Source organism: Oncorhynchus masou, chromosome 8, assembly GCF_036934945.1.
Source record: "Oncorhynchus masou masou isolate Uvic2021 chromosome 8, UVic_Omas_1.1, whole genome shotgun sequence".
Classification (NCBI taxonomy): domain Eukaryota; kingdom Metazoa; phylum Chordata; class Actinopteri; order Salmoniformes; family Salmonidae; genus Oncorhynchus; species Oncorhynchus masou.
The window spans coordinates 28,738,331-28,758,052 of NC_088219.1; the positions used below are offsets into that span (position 1 = coordinate 28,738,331).

The 19,722-nt window shown below is 43.3% G+C and overlaps 1 pseudogene; it reads right to left on the bottom strand.

Moving 5' to 3' along the window:
* Nucleotides 1–19,722, bottom strand: part of LOC135544497 (tight junction protein ZO-2-like) — a 36,036-nt pseudogene that overhangs the window by 1,113 nt on the left and 15,201 nt on the right.

Genomic DNA, 19,722 nt, shown 5'->3' on the forward strand with positions numbered 1-19,722 from the left:
ACATACTGTACATTAAACATAAAGCAACATACAGTTGAAGTTGGAAGTTTACATACACCTTAGCCAAATACATTTAAACTCAGTTTCTCACAATTGCTGACATTTAATATCAGTAACACGGGGTCTTAGATCACCACTTAATTTTAATGTGAAAAGTCAGAAAAATAGTAGAGAATTATTTATTTCATCACATTCCCAGTGGGTTTACATACTCAATTATTATTTGGTAGCATTGCCTTTTAAATTGTTTTAATGACTCCAACATAAGTGTATGTAAACTTCCGATTTCAACTGCATGCACTTGAATATACCTTTTGGTACTTAAAATAAAACATTTAATCAGAATATATGAAATGATCACTTTCCCCTGTAGATCCATTTGGTTCTTTTATGGGCATTACATCTTACTGCTAGGGGCGTTACTGTCTGTTTTCCACCAGTAGTACTGACCCGTGCTTGCTCGGCCTCCTGGAGCTCCAGCATCCTCTGGGCTCTGGCCAGGTGGTCCATCTTTTCGAAGGCCTTCACCTTGCCAATGAATGACCGGTTAGCCGGGTCCTCTCCCCCCTGGACACTGTGGTCCTCAGATGACTGGCCGGGGGCCTTTAAGGTGGGCTTGAGGGCCACGGGGGGCGGGGCGGGCTTGGACCCCCCGGCCATGTCACTGCTAATGGTGCTGCTGGAATGGGAGTCATAGCCCACCCGAGACTGCACCCTCACCTGGTGCAATAGAAGAGGATATTCTGGTCTTAAAAGCAAGCACAAAATGTGGTACAGTGTTTGGTGTTTGAGAGCTGAGGGTGGGGTTCAAGGGGGTCTCACCTTGGGGGGCTCAGGGACGAAGGTGGGGGCGGGCTGGGGTCTCTCAGCACCTCTCTGCTCCCTGATCTCCTCATACGAGGTATGGGGGCAGGATGGCGTCTCTACAGGTGGGAATGGAGGGATGTACGTATGTCAACAAACACAGACTAGGTCAACACAACAAGTCAAGATTGTTGACTGGCAATGAGAGATTAATGGAGTACACTTGAGAGACAGATGCCAGTCTCCATCTCTGAAACTGGATGAGTGATTGAGGGCTAGTGATTGACAGTAGTAAAGCACACCCACCTCCTCTGGCAGTACGGGCTCTGAGGAGCGGCTAATGGCCGACACCGGCTGATGGGGCTCGTCCATTGGCTCGTCCAGCTCATTGTCGGTGTAAGCCCCACCCTCGTCGGCCGTGTCGTCAAAGTCGCTGGTCAGTCGGCTGTCCATGCTCAGGTAATCGGCGCTCATCGCTGACAGGTATGACATGTGGTCATCATTGATATCCAGTTCCTCTTCAGAGCCGTCCAACTGAAAGAAAGACGCAAGTTGGTATGAAAGACACTACATACAGTACATACATTCACATATTCAAGTATATAAATATCTTAGAAATTGTTGCGGTTGATATTTTTGTTCTCTGTGTGTGTGTGTACACACCAAAAATATTAAGAAACACAACATGCAACAATTTCAAAGATTTTACTGAGTAACAGTTCATATTAGGAAATCAGCCAATTGAAATAAATTCATTAGGCCCTAATCTATGGATTTCATATGACTGGTCACAAAAACAAAAGTAGCGCGTTGATCAGAAAACCAGTCAGTGTCTGGTGTGACTCATGCATCTCATTGTGCACAACATTTGAGAGAAATAAGCTTTGTATGTGTGAAAAATTTCAGGAACACTTCAAATTGTTGCATCTATATTTTTGTTCAGTGTATATGTATTAAACAAAAACAGAGCTTACCTTGCCCTCACAGATCCACACAGGCCGCTCCTGCTGTGCCCGGATAGAGTCTTTCACACTCCCATACCACCCGTCATTGGCCGAGTTCAGGTCAACAGTTGCTGTCCAGAGAAACAAACCAGAATTATTGACACAACAGAAACAGAAGAAATACAGCGTAATCATAGTTTATTACTGAAACAATGTGGCCTCAATAGACCAACCCTAGTGTTTGGGCTTCATAATACTAGTGATTCACCTGGGGACTTGCATCAGTGACATGTACAGTGCCATAGACAGAGGAGCTGCTGTGTGTGACTAACCAGTGAAGAGGTGGGAAAAGGTCTTCCTCATTTTGACCGCCTGCTCGTAGAGTTTGCGGGCGCTGCGACTGGAGCCGGGCACAAGGCGGTTCCTCATGGTCTTGATGCCCCCCTTGCTGTCCGGGTTGAGGAACACCACAATGGGGTACCACTGGGTGTAGTTCAGGGTGTCCACTGCCTTGGGAGTCACGTCCAACAGGGCATGGCGGTCCTGGGGAGACAGGGTCAATGTGAGAGGGAAGCTGGAGAAGATGACAGTGAAGAGGAAGAGTAAGGTGGAGGATGATGACTACGGTGATGAAGGTAAGGGGTGGATGAAGATGATGGTAATGATTAAAATGGGGAGGATCAAGATGCCGGTGGTGGTCGCGTTTACCTGTTCGATGATCTGACGAATGGTATTGAGTCTCACCACACCGGAGGACTTGTCAGCGCCTGCGTCCTTGGGCTCGGTCTCTGTGTGGTCAAACAAAAACACATCAGCTTCTCCCCAATACTACATAAACACACATGATCATAGAAGCCATAAGGAAATGCTCAATTTAGAATGCCCGGTCAGCGCAGGGTGAACAAATTTGGAACTATTCCATTGAAATTAAAAATACTAAATTGAGCGCACTTAACATAAATACATGATGCACCTTCGTTTACAAGCAGAAGTTAGGAGCACCATACTCACTGGCTATGACAAACTCCTCAGGCAGGTCGTTGGCCAGTTTCTCATTGACTGCGTCTGCAATGGGCCCAAACACAACCACTGGTCTCCTGAAGCCAGCTGAGGATCAAAACAGACACACGGTTAGTATCTCACATCTGTAATATACAGCTGAAGTCAGAAGTTTACATACACCTTAGCCAAAGACATTTTAACTCAGTTTCACAATTCCTGACATTTAATCCTAGTAAAGATTCACTGTCTTAGGTCAGTTAAAATTAAGTGGTGATCCTAAGAATGTGAAATGTCAAAATAAGACAGAAGGATTTATTTCAGCTTTTGTTTCTTTCATCAAATTCCCATTGGGTCAGAAGTTTACATACACTCAATTAGTATTTGGTAGCATTGCCTTTAAATGGTTTAACGCAGGTCAAACGTGTCAAGATAGCTCTCCACAATCTTCCCACAAGTTGAGTGAATTTTGGCCCATTCCTCCTGACAGAGCTGGTGCAACTTAGTCAGGTTTGTAGGCCTCCTTGCTCGCACAAGCTTTTTCAGTTCTGTCCACACATTTTCTATAGGATTGAGGTCAGGGTTTTGTGATGGCCACTCCAATACCTTGACTTTGTTGTCCTTAAGCCATTTTGTCACAACTTTGTAAGTATGCTTGGGGTCATTGTCCATTTGGAAGACCCATTTGCGACCAAGCTTTAACTTCCTGACTGATGTCTTGGGATGTTGCTTCAATATATCCACATTATTTTGTGAAGTGCACCAGTCCCTCCTGCAGCAAAGCACCCCCACAACATGATGCTGCCACCCCCGTGTTTCACAGCTTGCAATCCTCCCCCTTTTTCCTCCAAACATAACCATGGTCATTATGGCCAAACAGTTCTATTTTTGTTTCATCAGACCAGAGGATATTTCTCTAAAATGTGTGATTTTTGTCCCTATGTGCAGTTGCAAACCGTAGTCTGGCTTTTTTATGGCAGTTTTGGAGCAGTGGCTTCTTCCTTGCTGATTGGCCTTTTAGGTTGTCAATACAGGACTCATTTTACTGTGGATATAGATACTTTTGTACCTGTTTCAGCATCTTTATAGGGTCCTTTGTTATCTTTCTGGGATTGATTTGTACTTTTCGCACCCAAGTACATTCATCTCTAGGAGACAGAACGCGTCTCCTTCCTGAGCGGTATGACGGATTTGTGGTCCCATGGTGTTTATACTTGCGTACTATTGTTTGTACAGATGAACGTTGTACCTTCAGGCGTTTGGAAATTGCTCCCAAGGATGAACCAGATTTTCTTTTCTGAGGTCTTGGCTGATTTCTTTTGATTTTCCCATGATGTCAAGCAAAGAGGCAATGAGTTTGAAGGTAGGCCTTGAACTACATCCACAGGTACACCTCCAATTGACTCAAATGATGTCAATTAGCCTATCAGAAGCTTCTAAAGCCATGACATCATTTTCTGGAATTTTCCAAGCTGTTTAAAGGCACAGTCAACTTAGTGTATGTAAACTTGTGACCCATTTGGAATTGTGATACAGTGAATTAATCTGTCCGTAAACAATTGTTGGAAAAATGATGTGTCAGGCACAAAGTAGATGTCCTAACCGACTTGCCAAAACTATAGTTTGTTAACAAGAAACTTGTGGAGTGGTTGAAAAACGAGTTTTAATGTCTCCAACCTAAGTGTATGTAAACTTCCAACTTCAACTGTAGCTCTGGTTAGACATGCTATATAGTTTGTCTGTGCATTCCATTATGAGAAAGTTCCTAATAATTCAGTTGATAGTTAAGTTCAATCGAAAGTTTAGAACTTATTCTGTTCTATCCAGTCAAGTGGCTCTTAGACCACACCCCAACAGGAGATAGGAGTCTTTTGCGTTGGGAGACGTACCTTCTCGTAAGACCACCCTCTCGTAGGCAGAGAAGCGAGTGGTGACAGGGGTGGCAGTCAGATCCTCTCTGCTCTTACGGAGGTCCTTCTTCTTTGCCGCCCTTTGACCCCTCAACCTCCAGAAGTCTCCTCTGTCATTGGCTGTTCCTCTCTGGGCATTCTGCACATTTGACATTTGTTCCGCCCTGAGAAGCAGAGAACACCAGGAATCATAAAGTACTTAGTCTCAATCTCACACACACACACTTGGGTGAAAACTTGGTAATTCCATCAGACATGGTTAAAACTACTGTCAAGGTAGAGAACTTCTAAAATTGAGATCATATGAATTACTACATACGGTGCCAACTGAATACAAAACCAAATTAAACAAATATCTTCCAACATTGTTATAGGCTACATACAGTATGATAATAGATATTATTATTACACCTACATATTAACAGACATACATTTTTAACATGATCCAAATATAGTCTGCTATAAAGCACAGCACTAATTCATTAATAACATTATGAGTTCCTATTTCACCATTATGAGTTCTTAAATAAGCTAAGTGAATTATTTATTCAGGCAGCCATTGGCTGCAGATGGAATAGGAGTCTTATGACTGTGTAATTATGTATAAGTAGCCTCAATCGGGGCGGCAGGGTAGCCTAGTGGTTAGAGAGTTGGACTAGTAACCGAAAGGTTGCAAGTTCAAACCCCCGAGCTGACAAGGTACAAATCTGTCGTTCTGCCCCCGAACAGGCAGTTAACCCACTGTTCCGAGGCCATCATTGAAAATAAGAATTTGTTCTTAACTGACTTGCCTAGTAAAATTAAATTAAATTTAAAAAATAATAATCATTGTTATAATTTTAACTATAAGTCAAAGTGCCTTAAAATCATGTAACATGTAGCCTACCGATTGCAAGGTGCAGCCGGTGTCCAAATATTGAAGTCTGATCCGCTCATTCAATGGGACATGTTTCAATGTCTGCCTTAAAATGTGTTATACACTGTTGGGATGGCGACTTGGGAGAAATATGTGCGAGATGGATTCTTCCAACCTCCTGTCCAGCTTGTTAATCATCTCTTGAAGCCGTCTTTGCGGACTGTACAAATAGCAACCATGTCTTTGGCTATGTGATAACCTCTGTGATTTCTGTTCTGCAGGACGTTTCTTCGTAGGCCTTACACTTGAAAATGCGTCGGCAATCAATGCCTGTTTAACTGCACACTAAGCGGGGATGATTGTGATTGGCCAGCATGTGCAAGCCATGCAGAGATTGAGAGACCCTGCTTGTGATTGGTCAGCATCCTCTGTGCAAGTAGAGTGAATGAACAGTCTAGTGCATCTCATTGGAGGAAGTACCGTAGTCTAGTTTTGTAGTATTAATAGTGTAAAAAAAAAAAAGAGGAAAAAAATCATGGCCTCTTGCGATATGGATATTGCACATGTCAATAGCTCAATTTCAATCAGAATTTGATTCCACATGCAGCCCTACCTCAAAACACTACAAGTTATCCTGCAACAGAGTGATCAAATTAAGATCTTACATCTGTATGCGCACACACACCTGCTCTTGTTGGGGATGATGCCCTTCTCCAGCAGCTGGTTGTCTTTGTCAGTGCGGATGGCTAGCCAGTTGCCCAGCTTGCCGTCATAGAGTGTGTCAGTCACATTGAAGATCTCCCCTCGGGAGAAGGGCAGGCTCTGGGGAACCTCTTTCTCATACTCAAAGTGGGTCCTGATGAAGAACGAGTCCCCCCTGCCCGATGCCAGGATGTCCTTATAGACTGGAACAGAGGACAGACACCACAAACATCAAACCACTTCACCTGCGACATGAGTTGAAATAAAATGACAGATGTGTCTTTATCTACAGAGTGAAGGCGTGACTCACCATCAGGTTTGCTCTGAGCCAGGATGGTGACATCCTCTCCCTTTGGAATCTCCAGCAGGTATAGGACAGCATCCTCACGCACCATGCCCCTGAAGTCCACGTTGTTCACCTGACAGACACAAAGACATCAGAAGACATAACATTAGCGATCATATGTAAAGCACTCATGAACAGACATGAGGAATTTCACAAACATGACAAACATTAAAACCTCTTAAGGATCCGCACGTTTTTCTTTTTCTACGCCTAAAATGACATACCCAAATCTAACTGCTTGTAGCTCAGGCCTTGAATTAAGGATATGCATTTTCTTAGTACCATTTGAAAGGAAACACTTTGAAATTTGAAAGAAATGTGAAATGAATGTAGGAGAATATATAGATATGGTAGATCTGGTCAAAGATAATACAAAGGGGGAAAAAAAGCCATTCTAGCCAGTGTAAATTGGACAGTGCAGTTAGATTAACAAGAAGTTAAGCTTTCTGCCAATATCAGAAACAGTGGGGCAAAAAGCATTTAGTCAGCCACCAATTGTGCAAGTTCTCCCACTTAAAAAGATGAGTGGTCTGTAATTTTCATCATAGGTACACTTCAACTATGACAGACAAAATGAGAAGAAAAAAAATCCAGAAAATCACATTGTAGGATTTTTTTATGATTTTATTTGCAAATTATGGTGGAAAATAAGTATTTGGTCAATAACAAAAGTTTCTCAATACTTTGTTATATACCCTTTGTTGGCAATGACAGAGGTCAAACTTTTTCTGTAAGTCTTCACAAGGTTCTCACACACTGTTGCTGGTATTTTGGCCCATTCCTCCATACAGTGATGTTTTGGGGCTGTTGCTGGGCAACACGGACTTTCATCTCCCTCCAAAGATTTTCTATGGGGTTGAGATCTGGTGACTGGCTAGCCCACTCCAGGACCTTGAAATGCTTCTTACAAAGCCACTCCTTCGTTGCCCGGGCAGTGTGTTTGGGATCATTGTCATGCTGAAAGACCCAGCCACGTTTCATCTTCAATGCCCTTGTTGATGGAAGGAGGTTTTCACTCAAAATCTCACGATACATGGCCCCATTTATTCTTTCCTTTATACGGATCAGTCGTCCTGGTCCCTTTGCAGAAAAACAGCCCCAAAGCATGATGTTTCCACCCCCATGCTTCACAGTAGGTATGGCGTTCTTTGGATGCAACTCAGCATTCTTTGTCCTCCAAACATGACGAGTTGAGTTTTTACCAAAACGTTCTATTTTGGTTTCATCTGACCACATGATATTCTCCCAATCTTCTTCTGGATCATCCAAATGCTCTGTAGCAAACTTCAGACGGGCCTGGACATGTACTGGCTTAAGCAGGGGGACACGTCTGGCACTGCAGGATTTGAGTCCCTGGTGGCTTGGTGTGTTACTGATGGTAGGCTTTGTTACTTTGGTCCCAGCTCTCTGCAGGTCATTCACTTGGTCCCACCGTGTGGTTCTGGGATTTTTGCTCACCGTTCTTGTGATCATTTTGACCCCACAGGGTGAAATCTTGCGTGGAGCACCAGATCGAGGGAGATTATTATGTCTTCCATTTCCTAATAATTGCTCCCACCGTTGATTTCTTCAAACCAAGCTACTTACCTATTGCATATTCAGTCTTCCCAGCCTGGTGCAGGTCTACAATTTTGTTTCTGGTGTCCTTTGACAGCTCTTTGGTCTCGGCCATAGTGGAGTCTGGAGTGTGACTGTTTGAGGTTGTGGACAGGTGTCTTTTATACTGATAACAAGTTCAAACAGGTGCCATTAATACAGGTAACGAGTGGAGGACAGAGGAGCCTCTTAAATAAGAAGTTACAGGTCTGTGAGAGCCAGAAATCTTGCTTGTTTGTAGGTGACCAAATACTTATTTTCCACCATAATTTGCAAATAAATACATTAAAAATCCTACAATGTGATTTTCTGGATTGTTTTTTCTAATTTTGTCTGTCATAGTTGAACTGTACCTATGATGAAAATCACAGGCCTCTCATCTTTTTAAGTGGGAGAACTTGCACAATTGGTGGCTGACTAAATACTTTTTTGCCCCACTGTATGTCTATGTCCTGGGAAATGTTCTTGTTACTTACAACCTCATGCTAATTGCATTAGCCTACGTTAGCTAAACCGTCACATGGAAGGGACACCGATCCCAAAGAAGACTAAGAGTTAACCCTTTCCCTACCTTCATGATCTGGTCCCCAGTGTGAAGACCCTCCTGTTCTGCAGGACTGTCCTCCTGAACACCTGCGATGAAGATTCCCACATCGTTTCCTCCCGCCAGCCTCAGCCCCACGCTCTCCCCCTTCTGGAAACGCACCATCACAGTGTTGGGCCTGGGCAACACACAATCCATTTAAGACAACAGGCAAGTTAATAACATTTATACATTCTATTCATAATCTACATGAGAGTACACAACTCTGTTGAGTTAATAGTGAGTCTGTGCCCTAGACCCATTCTCTGTAGATGTGTTTGTGGAACCAACACTTACCCGTATATCTCCTGATCCTCTATGCTTGGTGTCAGTGGTACCTTTGGAGCAGCTTGGACTTTTGGGGCAACAGTTACTACCGGTGCTGTAAAAACAAAATGGAAATCCTCATTGGTGAGCATTGCGACGATGGATGGGTAAGTTAACTGATGCTAAGCTTATATAACAGATAAATGTGATAATGGGAAATAACAAATGTCCCATATTCAGTTATTCAAAGTCATTGTGCTTACCTGGGGGTGTTTCCGGGCGGGGCTCCACCCTCTCTACTGGCAGAAGGGGCGTGTCCTCCACAACTCTATCCTTTTTTCGCGCCGGCATGGCGAACGGTGTCGGCATAGCACCCATTTTAGCCAGCCTGCTGGGAGGTTCCTCCCTGATCGTAAAACACACATAATCCCATGGTTCTCAAACAGTACAGCACAGCTACAGTAGGCTTTCATCTTCTCCGAAATGCCATAGTGATGGTGTACATATACTCAATGTAAATATCATCAACAATATATGGTACAGTACATAAGAGTGATCCATAAAGCAGGTGGGAGCAGAGGGTGACTGTTTACCTGGGTTTGTCTCGGAGCCTCTCATTGGAGGAGTGGGAGGACAGGTCTGAGTGGGGGGCTCGTCGGTCATCCTGTGGCGAGTAGGAGCGGTAAGACTCGATCTCCGAGATATCTGGAACACAAAATATTACCAACATCTAGTTCATCGTCAAGACAGATAACCCAAGTCGACTTTTCCCATAAGAAATGCTACATTTGGTATTAGTGGAGTGGAGAGAAACAGACAAACACAGCAAACCTCAGACAGATACATTTCTTGCAGATACCCGTCACACAGACAAGCACCCCTGTTCTCAATACAGAAGCTGCAGTTCCAATCTTAGATCGCACATTTATTTGCTACATTTCAGACCATAACATAATGAAATTCTGTCATATTCAATAAGTGGATTATCGGGGGGGGATTATATTCCCCTGCCAAGCGCTCACACACCACGTCCCTGAATGGACCAAAGTGGGTCAGAAGTCCCCGGGTGTGTGACAACGCCCCCCTCAAATGCTTTGGGTTAGCGCATCACCCCACCCTCCCATTTAATTACACAACCCAATCATAACCTGTACTTTGATCACGTGACAAATATACTGAAATAGAGCCAGTAGCCATAGAGACGGCCAGGTGACACTGAAGAGAACGTGGTTCTCTTTTTCATGCATTATTTCTATAGAAATGTGAAATGTTATTGATGGAATAGAATAAATGTCATCAACACGGTGTCTGTTTGGCTGACATGCATGGGTATACCGTTTCATAATCTCTCTATACCAATGACAGGTCGGGTGGAAGGTGAGTAAAGTTGAAACAAAACTTTATTATCCCTAAGGGGAAACTTTTTGTTGTTGCCAGAATCAAACAAAAAGAAAAGACAATTCAATAAAACCAGATATGGACAGGACAATACAACCGAAAACATACATTTTCATATCAGTAGACAATACAGTAGGTTAAAACACTCTCAATTAATAACTTCTACAAAGCACTGGGACCATTCTGAATTTGTCCACATAAAAAGGTATTTTTCCTTAAAAAGGAAAGGAGCTGCTGCCACAGAGACTGAGAGTGGAGGGTCTCTCACCATCGAGCTCAGAGTCACTGTCTGCCAGGGGAGGAATCCTGACCAGGACCTGTCTCCTGTCTCTCTGCACCACCAGCTGCAGCTTTCCTCGAGACTTCTCGATCAGCTTCCCTGCATCGCTTAGAGACAGGTTCTCGGTCACTGTACCATTGATCTGACACAGAGTGAGAGAGAGAGTCAAATCACATTCATAGCAAACACACATAATATCTGTAGCCCACTGTCTGAGACGGATCATTCTTAAGTAATATGTGGATAAATCCCATTATAGGCCAACATAACATGCAACTTTTAATGAGGCAGCAGTGAAACAACGCTTCCCCCAGGGCAGAGATGAAACAGTGGTCTGTATGTGAGGCCCTTCTTACCTTCAGTATGATGTCTCCCTCCTGTAGGTTGCCATCCCTGCAGGCCAGACCTGTGCTGGTCATCTCCTTAATAAACAGCTGACTGCCCAGACGCAGACCATACTCTATAACACACACACAAAACACATGGTGTAAACATAAAAACATGGTTTAACTGATAGTAAACATTTAGCACAGGCTGTCTTAGAGGAATGAGCATAGTAGAGATATATCACTGTAAATATGGAGTGTTAGTACAGTATGTGTATGTGCATGTATGTATGTATGTATGCATGTATGTATGCGTGTGTGCGTGCGTATGCATGTATGTAGACCTTCATTGGGCCTGTTCTTCAGCAGCAGCACGTTGAGGGGTTTCTCCAGGGGCTCCTGCTCCCGAGGGGGCCGGGCCATGGGGATTGGCATGGCGGAGGGGGAGGGTGAGCGGTCCAGACGCTCCCTGCTCCCGCTCCTCTTCATCTGCTCTTTCCTGTGGTCGCGGTCACTGGGAACACGTTCACGGTTACGCTCAAAGCTGTGGTCGCGACCATGGCTGCGGGCGGGACTGTGACCGGCCCTGTACCGTCGGTCGGGGCTGTTAGCACGGTCCAGAGTGCGTTCACTACGGAAACGCCTGTCGGGGCTGGGGTCGCGGTCAAGGGCCCGTTCGCTGCGGTAACGCCGATCAGGGCTGTGGTCGCGGTCAAGAGTGAGGTCGCTTTTGTAGCGGCGGTCAGGGCTACGTTCACGGTCCAGAGTGCGACCCATGCTCCCGTCTCGTCTGTACTGCCTGTCTGGATGGAGGTCCCTCTCCATACTTCTGCCCCGGTCATCTCGACCGTAATCACGGTCAAAGCCCCGTCCCTGATAGCCAGCGTCTGTGTAACCACCCCTCTCCTGGCTGTGGTCGCGGTCTGGATGACTGCTGCGTCCGCTGTACACACTGCGGCGGTCCTGGTCGTAGTCATAGTCATCGTTGTAGTCGTTACTGAAGACGCGGTCATCGGGGGAAGGGGCGCGTTTCAGCAGGTTCACCGGAACCTTCCTGGGCCTCTTGACCGTCTGTCAAAAACAAAGACCACATCAGGCACTGACTGAACCATCAGGAATCATTCACAACTGTTATTTATTCAATTTGTATTTAAAAATATATATATATTTTTTTTTAAATCAGGGGAATCCATTGAAACCAGGGTCTCATTGTCAATGGTGCCCCGAGGACAACAAATTCAACATGATTCATGAACATCATGCAGCCCATATATGTTTTGATTTAAAAGGTTTGTATCATTCTTAACTATAAGGTGCCAAATAACTCTAAATCTCGCATATAGGACCTGTTTCAAATGATCGCTTTTATGCTCAACATAGCTACTTCATATTCGCACTCATGTCAGAATGGGAAAATACCCTATCTATTTTATTCAGCTATGTTAAATTAAATTCTTCTTACTATGAAAATGATATATAAAATAAGGGCACGGGACTTATAAGAATATATTGTCTGCTAATTGAACTAGCCTACGGCATGGCCGACTCAAATTCTGTTCTTCTAAAATTGACTACATTTTATTCATGTTTCTTTAGACCTGCCCAAAACAAATAATGGATTTATTGTGAGTGTACATTAAAATAAATGTATTGACTTTTTAAAATGTAGATGCTCCCAATAAGAACCCCAGCGGTACAGCTTCTGTAACATCCAGGAAACGAGACTTAACACCATCAGAAATCAGACATTGTGTCCTGTCTGACAGTTCATTTTCAAACCACTTGCAAGACGCCTGATCCAGACCTATTTCAGTCAACCTTTGAATGAGAATGTGACGGCCAACAGTGTCGAAAGGCAGCACAATGATGATTTTTAGGACCTAAGCAATTTAGCACATCTAAAACAAGTGTAGCAGCTGAAACGGTGCTATGTCCGGGCCTACCCTCAGATCCCAAACAGATCTAATTGGGAATCTTTTGCCACCATAATCAAACATTTTTTTATAATTATACAGTGCATTTGGAAAGTATTCAGACCCCTTCCCTTTTTCCACATTTTGTTACCTTACAGCCTTCCTCTAAAATGGATGAAATTATGTTTTTTCTCTCAATCAAATCGACACACAATACCCCATAATGACAAACCAAGCCATGAGGTCGACAGAGTTGTCCATAGAGCTCTGAGACAGTACTGTGTCAAGGCACAGATCTGGGGAAGGTTACCAAAATGAAGGTCCAAGAACACAGTGGCTTCCATCATTCTTAAATTGAAGAAATTTGGAACCACCAAGACTCTTCCTAGAGCTGGCGGCCCAGCCAAACTGAGCAATAGGGGGAGAAGGGCCGTGGTCAGGGAGGTGACCAAGAAGCCAATGGTGACGGACAGAGCTCCAGAGTTCCTCTGTGGAGAATCTTCCAGAAGGACAACCATCTGTGGCCAGACAGATGCCACTCCTCAGTAAAAGTCACGACAGCCCACTTGCAACTTGCCAAAAGGCACCGAAAGGACTCTCAGACCATGAGAAACAAGATTCTCTGTTCTGATGAAACCAAGTTTGAACTCTTAGGCCTGAATACCAAGTGTCACATCTGGAAGAAAGCTACGGTGAAGAATGGTGTTGGCAGCATCATGCTGTGCTCAGGATCTCAGGCTGGGTTGAAGGTTCACCTTCCAACAGGACAACAACCCTAAGCATACATGCAAGGCAACGCAGGAGTGGCTTTGAGACAAGTCTCTGAATGTTCTTGAGTGGCCCAGCCAGAGCCCGGACTTGAACCTGATTGAAAATCTCTGGAGAGACCTGGAAATAGCTCTGCAGCGACACTCCCCATTCAGCCTGACAGAGCTGGAAAGGATCTGCAGAGATGAATGGAAGAAACTCCAAATACAGGTGTGCCAAGCTTGTAGTGTCATACCCAAGACTCGAGGCTGTGATCGCTGGCAACGGTGCTTCAACAAAGTACTAAGTAAAGGGTCTGAATACTTATGTAAAAATAAAGTTTTTAAATTTGTTTTAAAAAATGGGAAATTTCTAAAAACCTGTTTTTGCTTTGTCCTTATTGGGGTAGTGTTTAGATTGATGGGGGGGGGGGGGACAAATACTTAATCTATTTTAGAATAAGGCTGTAACGTAACAAAATGTGGAAAAAGTCAAGGGTCTGAACACTTTCCGAAAGGACTGTATGTCAAACACTCACAATTTTGGCTACTTTTCCACACTTTCTGAGGGTCTGTACAGCGAAGGAGTGTGGCACGCTGTCCATGGGAATGGCGTTGACCTGCACCACCCGGTCATTCTCACTACAAAACATAATTAACATATGAGGATATACAAACTGTACACACATTAGCTCCTCAAAATGGCAGAACACTTGATTTCTCATGATGACTGATTGACAAGAAGTACGTACAATAGCAGGCCATCGGCGGGCCCTCCTTGAAGTACGTCAGATACCACTATGGACATCTCCCCGCTTTCCTCGTTGGGGTTGTCCCGCCCCCCGGACACTGCAATACCAAAACCCATCTTGGGGTCCTGCAGTGAAGAGGACATGTATTAGAGATGTGTTTGTATGGGTGTGCGAGTGCCTGTGTGACCTCGTCTGTTCGGGTTAGTGTGTGTGTAAATGTATCTGTCTGTCTAAGTTTGTGATGAAGTCTTTATGTAAGATAAGCCATACATCCTACCTAGTGTTTAGGTGTGTGTGTGTGTGTGTGTCTCTCTCTCTCTCTCCTTGTTGTCTGTGTGATGTACCTGCCCCCGTGCTGACCAGATGAGATTAGAGCAGAGATTTAAACACCCCCATCTCCTCTCCCATCTGTACTAAAAACATTCCCTGCTCCGCCCGCGAGAGTTTGGCCGACAGCGTCGGCATGTGAAGGTCGGTCGAAAACTCTCTATGCTATGCCCAACAGTACCTATCCTGTAACGGCTAAAGGAGCATCACATTAGCCCGTTACACTCTCTCTCTCTATCCTCGCTAGCAGATTGTATGACAGCTGGATGTGGAAGGGTCAGTGATGTGGTGGTTAAAAAAAGCAGCTTTATAGCCAGAGCAGAGTGAGTGGAGGAGACAATGAGCACGAGCGCCACACGATTAACTGTCCTGGGCAGATGTGATTGCATGCATGGCATTATTCCAGTCTGTGTGCTGTAGATGGGTGAACATGTACTAGAGTGCGTCAGATATTCTGAAACACTTAAAAAAAAAACTCTTAAAAAAAAGGACCCACGGTGTATTGCATTGTAATCTGGTGGTGTAGCTGCGCATGACAATTAGAATTCAATTCTGTTTTGGTTATAAAAGTACACATTGAAATGTGATAGTCGCAGTGAAGTGTTGTAGTGTGTTATGGTTGCAGTACTTAAACGGGTTGTATTGTGTAGTAATCCAGTGTGGTGCTGTATGTGTGTTGTTGTAAAGCTGGACTCACCCTCTGCAGCGTCACTGTGTACTGCTCCCACACGGTTTCCTCCATGACTGGGCTCTATAGGAGAAGGACACGTTCCACAATGAACAGGAGATAACCATGTGTCTCTCTCAGTTCAACAGGACATACTGAGGTGCACACTATTAGCTCAATCATGAGGGACCATGCCAAACATCATGCTCAAAATCTCACATACCCAACAGAAAGGTCACATAAGATAACCCTCTGCTATACCTGGCACAAACAAATTCCATGTTCCCAACCAATACCCTCTGAGCACATGGTACAGTACACACCAAATAATCAGCAGAATCACACATGGACTACTGCTTCCGCACACCCTCAGCCTTACACGAACCATCCAATACAGTACACATACCAGCTGAAAACAGAGAACTTGACCAAAGTACCCACCCACATTTTAACCAACTGCTACACCCACCATGAAACACCTGCTGATCGGTCTACCTTTCCACCCAGAGACCACCTGTCTAACTAGAGCCAAGCCGAAGTCACTCACAAGCCCCTGGAGGATACGGATGGCCTTGTAGGTGTGGATCCACTTCCTGTGCAGGTGTAGGACAGTCTTCATGGTTCCTTCTCTGCTCTATCTACCTCCACTGACTATTTGCTTTGGCTGCCTGAGCTGCTACGCCACGACCTCATCCATTCCCACAGCGGCAGCAGCCACACCCTGCATTTATCTGCCTGCCTAGCTTTGACGTAAGCTCTATTTTGCTGGCCTACATTCAGCGCAAATCCCACCGTCCACAGAGTGTAAACACACAATTGCAAACGCGGCGATGATTAAATACACATGCACACAAAATAACGTGCATAGATGCACCGAGATAAATCGCACACCGACATATACGAATGAGTATATGCAGATGTCCGTGTGAACGCATTTAACTCAAATAGGGTAAATCCATTTGAATTCAATCACTTTTTGACAGCATCCCTTTTGATTTAAACGGAACCTAAATTTCCCATTGTAGAAGTGGTCAGAAAGTGACTTTTTGGAGCCGAATGCCAAAATATTCAAGAGATAAAGGTGCTCAAAGTTGACCCAATTTGCATACCCCATCATACCATGTTTTCATCACTGAAAAAGATAAAACGGCTGAAATTGATGTAATTTAAAAGCTTACAAACAGGGTTGTCAAACTATTTTATAATGTATGCAAAACTATATGACAAACATTCATTTTTGAATAATTAAAATGTAATTTTACAATATTTCAACTTCGTATTCATAATCTCAAGCACCACCCCAATATCAACATGTGAAAAAAAGTGTTTCCAATGACATAATCAACCAATTCGTAGACAATTAGTAGGCAATGCCTAGTCACAACTGGTCAAAAAAAAAAAAATCACACAATGAAAACCGACGAGGTCACTGGAAGCACTTTGTGTTTTTTTAACTACAAAACTTACACACGCCATTTTCAAATATGCGGAAGTGGTGCTGGAGTTGATTAATATGAAGTTGAAAAATGGTTTAGTTCCCCTTTAACATCAAGTATCTAAAAAACACAAAATCTGATTGTTTACATAGTCACGTACATTTTAGCGTAGACCCGATTTTACATTAGCTAACGTGTTCTGCCTGCCATTGGTTGAGACACAACATGCTCTTGAATACAGGGTAGGTGTCATGTTTTGGCTGATAAATGCACTACTATGGGAATAAAATTGACATTTAAAAACTTTCAAAATGATACGAAGAAGGATGGTTGGATGTCCACACATCAGAGAATGTTGACTTGAATGGAAATATATGCTGTTTTGAATTATACTGTCAACCCTCCATAGGAAATCTATTGAAATCATAGAAATATAATTAATAGAATAGACATCAAGACCTATCATTTAAAAAGATTATCTGGTACTTTTGTATACTTTAGAGTCAGTAGCTCTGAAAGTAGCACTCACCAGCCAAAAGTGGTCCCCAAAAATTGGGTACTATATCACATACAGTACCAGGCAAAAGTTTGGACACAGCTACTCATTCAAGGGCTTTTCTTTATTTTTTACATTGTAGAATAATTGTGAAGACATCAAAACTATGAAATAGCACATACAGAATCATGTAGTAAATCAAAGTAAAAACATTTTTTAGATTCTTCAAAGTAGCCACCCTTTGCCTTGATGACAGCTTTGCACAATCTTGACATTCTTTCAACTAGCTTCACCTGGAATACCTTTCCAACAGTCTTGAAGGAGTTCCCACATATGCTGAGCACTTGTTGGCTGCTTTTCCTTCACTCTGTGGTCCAACTCATCCCAAACCATCTCAATTGGGATGAGGTCGGGTGATTGTAGAGGCCAGGTCATCTGATGTAGCACTTGGTCTTTTACCAAATATGGTAATCTTCTGTATACCACCCCTACGCTGTCACAATACAACTGATTGGCTCAAACGCATTAAGGAAAGAAATTCCAGAAACTAATAACGCACACCTGTTAATTGAAATGCATTCCAGGGGACTACCACATGAAGCTGGTTGAGAGAATGCCAAGAGTGTGCAAAGCTGTGGCTACTTTGAAGAATCTCAAATATAAAATCTATTTTGAACAATTTTTTGGTTCCTACATGATTCCATATGTGTTATTTCATAGTTTTAATATCTTCACTATTATTCTACAATGTAGATAATAGTAAAAACAAAGAAAAGCCCTTGAATGATTAGCTGTGTCCAAACTTTTGCCCGGTACTGCATGTGCACCACCTCATTGCACTCTCCCTCTATTGTGTTGACAGAGACGTTGGGCCCGCCCTGCAACCTTATTGGATATCGCTGGGCAGGCCTCTTGCTAGCTGTCACTCAAATGCCAGGGGCTGAAGCACATTGGCTATAACTCAAATTGCTGGCCCACGTGGGGAAAATTGCACAGCATAGCTTCAAGAGAACAGTTGCTTTCAAATGAGGTATTTCTTGGCTAATTGAGGTACAGTTGTTATGCATATATGAACTACATATTGACACATCCAGCACAAAGCGGGAGATTTAAAAAATGCTTTCTTAGTCACCAAAGTACCAGAGCATGTTTTTAAGTTAACATTCGCTTGGTGGGTGGACCAGCAGTCATCTTTGTTTTTGGTAGTAATTAAAAGTTACAATTTCTATTAAATTAAAATGTCAAATGGTCTACCAGCTAACTTGCAGTGGTTTGAAGGGATTGGTCCAGTCTAGGAATTATATGTTTATGTTTGAAATGACACCCACCCTCTATTCAAGAGAATGTTGTGTCTCAACCGATGGCAGGCACACCACAAAAATCTCAGATGTGAAATGAGGTCTAAGCAACAACATATGCGAATATGAAAAAAATATGAGTTTCTGCATTTAGATAAATTGACATTATGAAAAGGATTGTTTTGTACAACAAAACAATACACAAATTGTTTGACAACAATTGTTTGTAATCATTTAAATTATATATGTGTTTGTCATTCAGTTCCAAAAACTCACTTCTTCCATGGGCAAACATGTATGGAAGGTTTAAAATCAAGAGACATCAAAAAGAGATTGAACTTAAATGGATATACCCAATATGCACACACAAAAGCAAACACTTTAACCACATGCTATATTCTTGTTCAGACAAAACAACAAATGTCATGCACACACACACACAATAGAATAAGACGACACAAACAAGCATACAAATTCACTACAAAGCCTTACACAAAACACATGCCAGGTATGCCTACAACTCCAGCACTGCAATTCTAAACAGTTCTCATTATGGTGTGGTTTTATCTACAGGGCAGCCATCAGACTAGTCCACTCTAGAATGTTTTCTAGTAGCAGTACGCCCTCTACTTGCAGAACAGCTAGCTACACTACACGGGGTGCCCAAATGCACTCTATCAAAGACGCTAACAGATTTCAAGGGGTAACATTTACCTACACTACTGGATTAAAACCACTACTAGGCTCGAACTTTATAGTGATTTCCAACCTGTCAGAAATGTCCAGATCAACCAACCCATGTCAGCTAACATTTTATTGTAATGTTTGACTCACCCAAATATCACAAAAACACATGGCAAAATGTGTAGAATTGCAAATGCTCTATCTGCCAACGAGGGGGGTGAACAGTTTGTGTCATGAACAGTGCTTGTGCCCATAGAAATAGACGTGGGGGATGTTGTTACCCAATGCTGGAAGAAGGGTCCGAGTTAAAACGTTTTTTAAAGACTCTGTAAAACAACTCAGTATGTTGAGTGAGTCCGAGTTCCGAAAGAGATGGCAGTATTAGGATGTTC